This window comes from Rhipicephalus microplus, unplaced genomic scaffold (genome assembly GCF_043290135.1).
Source record: "Rhipicephalus microplus isolate Deutch F79 unplaced genomic scaffold, USDA_Rmic scaffold_28, whole genome shotgun sequence".
Taxonomy (NCBI): Eukaryota; Metazoa; Arthropoda; class Arachnida; order Ixodida; family Ixodidae; genus Rhipicephalus; species Rhipicephalus microplus.
The window spans coordinates 1,894,579-1,901,496 of NW_027464601.1; the positions used below are offsets into that span (position 1 = coordinate 1,894,579).

General features: G+C 43.0%; 1 long non-coding RNA gene across 1 annotated transcript; it reads left to right on the forward strand.

Annotated features, from left to right (window-relative positions):
- Positions 1-3,178: 3,178 nt before the first annotated feature.
- Positions 3,179-4,749, forward strand: LOC119159863 (uncharacterized). Its single transcript, XR_005108137.2, has 2 exons — positions 3,179-3,824; positions 4,433-4,749. It is a non-coding gene; the product is annotated as an uncharacterized LOC119159863 (long non-coding RNA).
- Positions 4,750-6,918: the final 2,169 nt, after the last annotated feature.

Consider the following 6,918-nt stretch of genomic DNA (forward strand, 5'->3'; position numbering starts at 1 on the left):
TCTACGCGCCGCCAACACCATTCACAAAACAACTTCTACTTACCATTCTCAAACAAATGGCTTGACGGAACGCTTTCATCGTACCCTCTCGGACATGATTGCCATGTACGTTAACCCTGACCACACGAACTGACCACACGACCATTTTGCCATTCGTAACGTTCGCCTACAATACAGCTACGCAACGCACCACCGGCTTTTCTCCCTATTTTCTGGTCCATGGCCGCTCTCCAAGTGTAGCTCTGGATGTCTCCTTCCTTTAGGCTCCTGCTACCTCTGCAAGCCACACAATTTTTGTCTCGCCTCGAGCACTGTCGTCCTCTGGCCCGAATCAACACTGGCATCTCTCAGGAAGCTCGCAAGTCTTGCTATGACTCAACACACCGTGCTGTCACCTTTTCCCCAGGAGGCGAAGTTCTTTCGACTTCCGTGCATGTGCCCGGCTTATGTGAAAAATTACTCAGTCGTTTTATAGGGCCCTATACGGTGATTGAACAAACGTCCCCCGTTAATTACCGTATCTGACCACTTAACGCTCCCTCCGACTATCGTTGCCGTGGGACAGAAATTGTGCACGTTTTTCGGCTGAAACTGTACAACCGACGCAATTCCTAATAATGTCTCTCACACACCCAGGAGGCCGCTTTCAGCGTGACGGGGAATTAGTGTGAGTGCAGTCACCGACTCTTCTTTATAAATTGGACGTGTCATCATCATTTGTATAATTTCCTCATCTGTAGATATCACCATCAGTGTGTGCCAGCTCGAGCTCACCTCGAATAAAGCTCTTCCTCATAATACCTTTACGTGGCATTGCTATATGGACTTATCTGTGCCTGTCATTTTGTGTTTTGGAGCTTACATTTCTGGGTTCTCTAATACTACATTATGCGCAGCCGTCAAGGACTGTATTGATGGAACTAATAGGCTGGCTAATAATCTGTTTCATTGTCCTAACGTGTCTGCAAAATCATATATAAGAATTGCTCTTTTTTAAGAATAAACTCATTTTTGATTTAAATACTTATATGCATTATATCAAGCACCAAACTTTTCTAGCTTATCGGTAATCTTTTTATTATATCTGCATTATTTTAAATCAGAACAATGACTTTTAAAACGACTCAATTCATGGCCAATCTCCATAGTGGGTATGCGCCACTGTCAATAGGTGAACGAGAACAAGGGTTCGAAAGGCCGCTGTTCTAGCTTTTGCTGTGACTGTGCTGTGCCTTCCACGCAGGCCTGGTATTTTTTTTATGCGTCATTGTTAGCATGTGCTGTTTTGTAAGTGTGTGGGCATACCACAGTGCCGATGGATACGTGGGGGAAGAAAGCGTTGTCAAGACGAGACCGAGCAGTTTTGCGCTGCCACGGTGGTCTAGTGGCTGAGGTACTCGGCTACTGACCCGCAGGTCACAGGATCAAATCTCGGCTATGGCGGCTGCATTTTCGATAAAGGCGGATATGTTGTAGGCTCGTGTACTCAGATTTGGGTGCACGTTAAAAATCCCCAGGTGGTCCAAGTTTTCAGAGCCCTCCACTACGGCGTCTCTCATAATCACATGCTGGTATTGGAACATTAAACCTCACAAATCCATCGACTGAGCAGTTTTTCCACTCGTCTCTTCTCTGAGTATGGCGTTTGTGCATGCATGTCTGGAATGATGACTCATTCACACATTCAGGCTCATATTCACTATCAATCTTCGTTTACGGAGAACAATGTGAATCAGCGTGCGGTCAACTTACGCGATGGTGCGCGTTATTCTTGCACTGGTACTTTGTAGCGCAATCATACGTTTCTGTGTACACCACACTGCACAATGTATAAGCCATGTTTTCCTTATGGTGCACACAGCCGCTCATTTAGCCGACGAAAATAATTTTTGGGTAAGCATGAATCATGTCTAAAAGCAACAGATATTTGTCATCAGTAAGCCAGAAGTATTTTGTCATTGTACATAGTGCAACAAGTTGTCGCAACGCTGATAAAGCGCGACTGTGACCTACATGATTATTCTGTGTTTAATTCAAACATTCATTTGTCAGCTTTACTTCCCGCTTTGCATTTCCTTTGTACATTAACCGGAATTTTCACATGCGAATAAGCGCACGTTGCTGAGTGAACCACGTTTCTTTCTCTGAAATGCTGCATAAGAATTTCCGCAGCACAACGTGATCTGCTACATTCATATATTGACAAGTAGGTAAAACATTTTCCCCTTTCCTTTGTGAGCTTTCACTTCGTTCTACTTACGCCTTACATCGTTATGCTCCAGAAACACGCAAAGGACTATTCCAGGTCCGATATAGAAAGATATGTGTGGTTTATTGTCCCAGAACTACCATATGATTATGAGAAACGCCATTGTGGAGTGCTCCGGAAATTTCGACCACCTGGGTTTCTCTAACTTGCACCCAAATCTGAGCACACGGGCCTACAACATTTCCGCCTCCATCGGAAATGCAGCCGCCGCAGCCGGGATTCGAACCCGCGACCTGCGGGTCAGCAGCCGAGTGCCTTAGCCACTAGACCACCACGGCAGGGCGAGGTCTAAGGTATTTAATTCCGACAGATGAATAATTGTGTATAATGGGAATGACAAGTGAGACGTTCATCAATGCCGCTGTCTCTGGTCCCAGGATGGACGCTGGAGCATTCCTTCCAGATTACTCTAAAAGAATTTGCGGCTCTCAGACACATTACGTTGCGTGGGTGACAAATATAACTACAGTATAGCCGACGTGCATGTGTGTGCCAGTGAAGTTATGGCACGAAAATTCTTTTTTTACAGCGTTATTTTGCTCCACCGAGGGCCTCTTTCATAAATCTTCAAATCAAACACGCTTGCACTGGTATTGAAGACACCAATATTTGCTAATGCTTGTGAATGAATCTTTATACAAGCCGCCTTTTTTGGGGAGCGTTTTGCGCCACAGTGTTTGTGTACCTGACAGTGGTGGCAGCAGGATGTTGAGATACGGGCCGCACGGTACGCGAGAACGCATATCTTGGTGTTTGCAAAGCGGGGCCATTTCATGAGAACGACTGAAGTGGCCCTATACTTGAGATAATCTGTCCCCCCTTTACCTTTCTTTTTGCTCTTCGACGCCACGTATTTGGTAGGTTATCAAGCCTTACCCCCGTATTCACAAACGCTCCTTGACTCGACACTTCACTCGAAACGCTCCCAGAGTGGTGTTTTCCAATTCACAAACCACACTTCACTTGAAACGCATCCTTCACCTGAGAAAATCTCGAGAGTTTCCTCGAGATTGTCAAGGAAGCGATCGAGCTGCCTTGAATCGTCCCTCGAGTGATGTCTCTGAGCAAACATCGTGTCCATGGCGGAGCCCGTCTCGCTTTGAAACTGTTTATTGCTCTATTTGGCTGCCACCACTGCGTTATTTCAACAGTGACGGTGACGTTCACTACGAAGCTGTCTGTACCGGTTCGACAACGGACAGGTGGGCGTGGTGTCAAGCGGAGCGCTCACCAGTGCCGTGATGTGTTGTGTTTCGTGCATGAGCTAGTGGATTACCTGCCTTCGGGCGTGCGTATACTCGTCGTGCGAGTGCTCCAAGACTTACTGTGGATGCCAGTGCTTTCAAGTGTTTTGATGAAGCTTGCACACCACACCATTTCAACTGTAGTGCGAAAGCTTGACAAACAAGCGGAGAGGAAACGTAATAGCAAACTTTCGGTGCGCTGCATTCATCATACTCCTCAGCGGCTTCCTCTTCGGTGAATCTTTGCTATCCTAGCCGAAATATACGGCGAAGTATACTTTCGTTACATGATCGTCTGTATCTACGAGAAGGTAAGTTCTTCTTTTTTTTTGTTTTTTGTTCATTTTCCCCCGTGCTCAGGTCATATCACTATTAGAGACAGTTTAGAAAGAACCAAACACATTGCAATAGGGCCCACTAAGTGTGCTTTTATTGGTACTACGCGTGAAACATAGCTTCGATATACAGTGTCTATGCAGCTCACAATACCAATGAACAACCACACCCAGTTTTAGGGAATCAAGCAGAGGCTCGTGCTCTGTGAAACGTGCGCGCGTGCAAGAATGCATGGAGTGTCGTATAAAAACGGAAACATACGAAATAGAAATACAGCAGATACATTATAAGATTGTTTTTTATAAGTGAACGCTCTTCCCCCCACCCCCGAAAAGGTATTGCTGGCTACGCCATTGATTCAAGCAATTAGGTTATCGAATTACTTGACTATATGCCTGATGAGCTGCCAAGGGCCTGAGCGAAACATGTGTTAAAATAGGCAAAGCTCAATAACTCAAACATGTCGGTTCTTAAACGCAAGAAATATAATGCATGAGTGCATCTCGAAAAATTAAAAAAAATGTGGCTTTGGTGTTCTAGCTATTACGTTTTTCTAATATTATGTCTTGCCTCTTTTGTGCAGGGGCCAGGCTGCCGACAGAAGAACATAGCGGAAAGGTTTCCTAAAACGTGCCGTATTCGCAATGCATTGCAGAGTTTGCACCACTGTATACAAAAGGACAAAATCTACAGCGAATGCGTGCAGCTGCAATGCATAAAACACGCTATGGCGTCTACTACCTCGATCTTACTTATGATGTCTCACAATCTAGAAATTTATTTCGACAGTATGTCAGTTGCATATGCTTGATTAATGCACACTTTGCAGTTGCACGCTTGTGTTTTCCACATGGCTGTTGATCAGTCAAATGTAATAAAGGCTTATTTTGCCATTCGTAATTTCTACTTTGTTTATTTTTCAATACATATTTATCGTCATGGTCGTCTTTTCAGCATGAGACAGAATCACAAGACCCTGTTCTCCAATTCTACAGGAGAGCAGTTCTACAAAAATCAAGCTTGTTTTATATACACCAGCACCACTTTCCTTCCATGAAACTGAGATGGCGTGGTTCCATCATGTAGACATGCTAATGTTGCAACAGTAGTGGATATTTTATTTACAGGGGTTTGACTAAATATATCCGCGATGTCTCCAATACTCCTAAGCGTTTATTTTACCACTTTGTAGCACTGGTCTTCGTTAAATCAGAAAAGTAAAATACTCTGCTTCTTGACGACACTTTCTCCAAGGTTCAGTGAACCACCACGGTCATTTTTAAGACAGAACAGCACCAAAAGTCAAAAGCGCCTTCAATTTTATCATTTCCAAAAGAATAAAACATCTCCTATAAATTATGTACTGCCGAGGCTTTAGAATGAAGCACAGAAAACACGATCATTTTCCAGAGCTATTCCTGGCAATAATATTCTACAAATAAAAGCCAGAACACAAATGCAAAGATTGATTTTGAATTAGCGAATGTGCTTCTGAGCTTGCAGGTAAAGAAGACAGGATAAAAGTTTTAGGATGGGGCCGCTGTGTGAACTTGGAAACGGAAGCTACAGAGATTTAAAGGTTACATCTATTCGAATCTGTCATATTCGAGCATCCACAAATGCAGGGCGAAAACAACATAAAAAAAATAACTGCTTACTCAGGCATCCTTGGATATTTGAAATGTTAAAATTGAAACACAAAAAAACACGCATTGTGAACCAACTATATATGCTACTAATTGAAGAATTGCCTATCTATGTACATTAGGAGAACGCCTTTTTTGGTTATTGTTTTTTCTAAATTGGCATTGCAGCAAAATACGTGCATTTAGAATGGTAGTGTTGTTTCTCTAAGCCTTGTGCTGATAGAGCTAGCGAAACCCTCCTTCAAGTCTGGCAACAGTCGATCCCAGGCAGCTGAACGAACAGCTGATGGCGTTTCATCTGCTGCTGAACGTGTCTACCTGCTTAGTTTATTTTGTCTTGTATGCGTCTATTATTTGTAGTTTATATTTACGGTAGTGTTTGCGTGTGTGTCGTTTGAGAGCCTACTTTCGCCGGGGTGACTAACGAACTACGTGAGTGATAACAGGAAGCGCAATAGATGGTTTGTTGCTTTGTTTACTTTCGCTTTACTGAGAACCTTTTGATCACTAATGTATCCACCGAATGTATAACGCGGTGGAATGAGAATTTTTCACTATATATCACAGTATGTTGGCGTGCTTTTAGCATTCAGCACCGAATTATGTATAAGGATTACTCGTACGTAAGTTCGTTCTCGCTACGGGAGTACGTGCACAGTTTCTAATTTCAGGGGCCTGTGCAATATTTATTTTTCTCAGCTACTGCGAATTACACCGTGGCGCTTTCGTAGTTGTTCTTCTACGTATAATAGGAATTTTGAAAGACATTGCTCGCAACTGATATTCAAGATTATACCAGGGTAGCGTTAAAAACTAGGCAAGTTATACTCGTGGCTGAGCGTTCGAATTAGACTGCTACGCAAGTTAAGAAAAGCGATCGTGTGCCTTTCTTTCAGTATTCGCGAAAAATACATTTTAAAGTTGTTTTTTTCATTTAGTAATATATATAGTCGGTTAACAGGTACTGGTGTGTGTGTGTGTGTGTGTGTGTCAACTTCCACATTTTAAACTTCCAAGGAATAAGTTATTGTTTTTGCATTGTTTTTCTATTTGCCCTGCATTTGTGGATGCGTCTAATTTGACAGATTCGCATAGAAGTAACCTTTTAATTTGTGTAGCTTCCGTTTCAAAGTTCACACAGCGGCAACGTCTTAAATTTTTTCCCGTCTCCTTCCTCTGCATGCTCAGAAGCACAATTGTTAGTTCATGAATGACCTTCGCACTAATGTTTTGGATTTTATTTGCAATATAACTACTGGAAATACCTGTTGAAAAGGATCGTGGTGTCTCTGCTGCATTCCAAAGCCTCGGCACAACATAAATTATAGGGGATGTTTTATTTTTTTGGAAATCATAAAATTGAAGCGGCGTCTAACTTTTGGCGCTGTTTTGTTTTAAAAACTATCCTGTGGGTTCTCTCAAC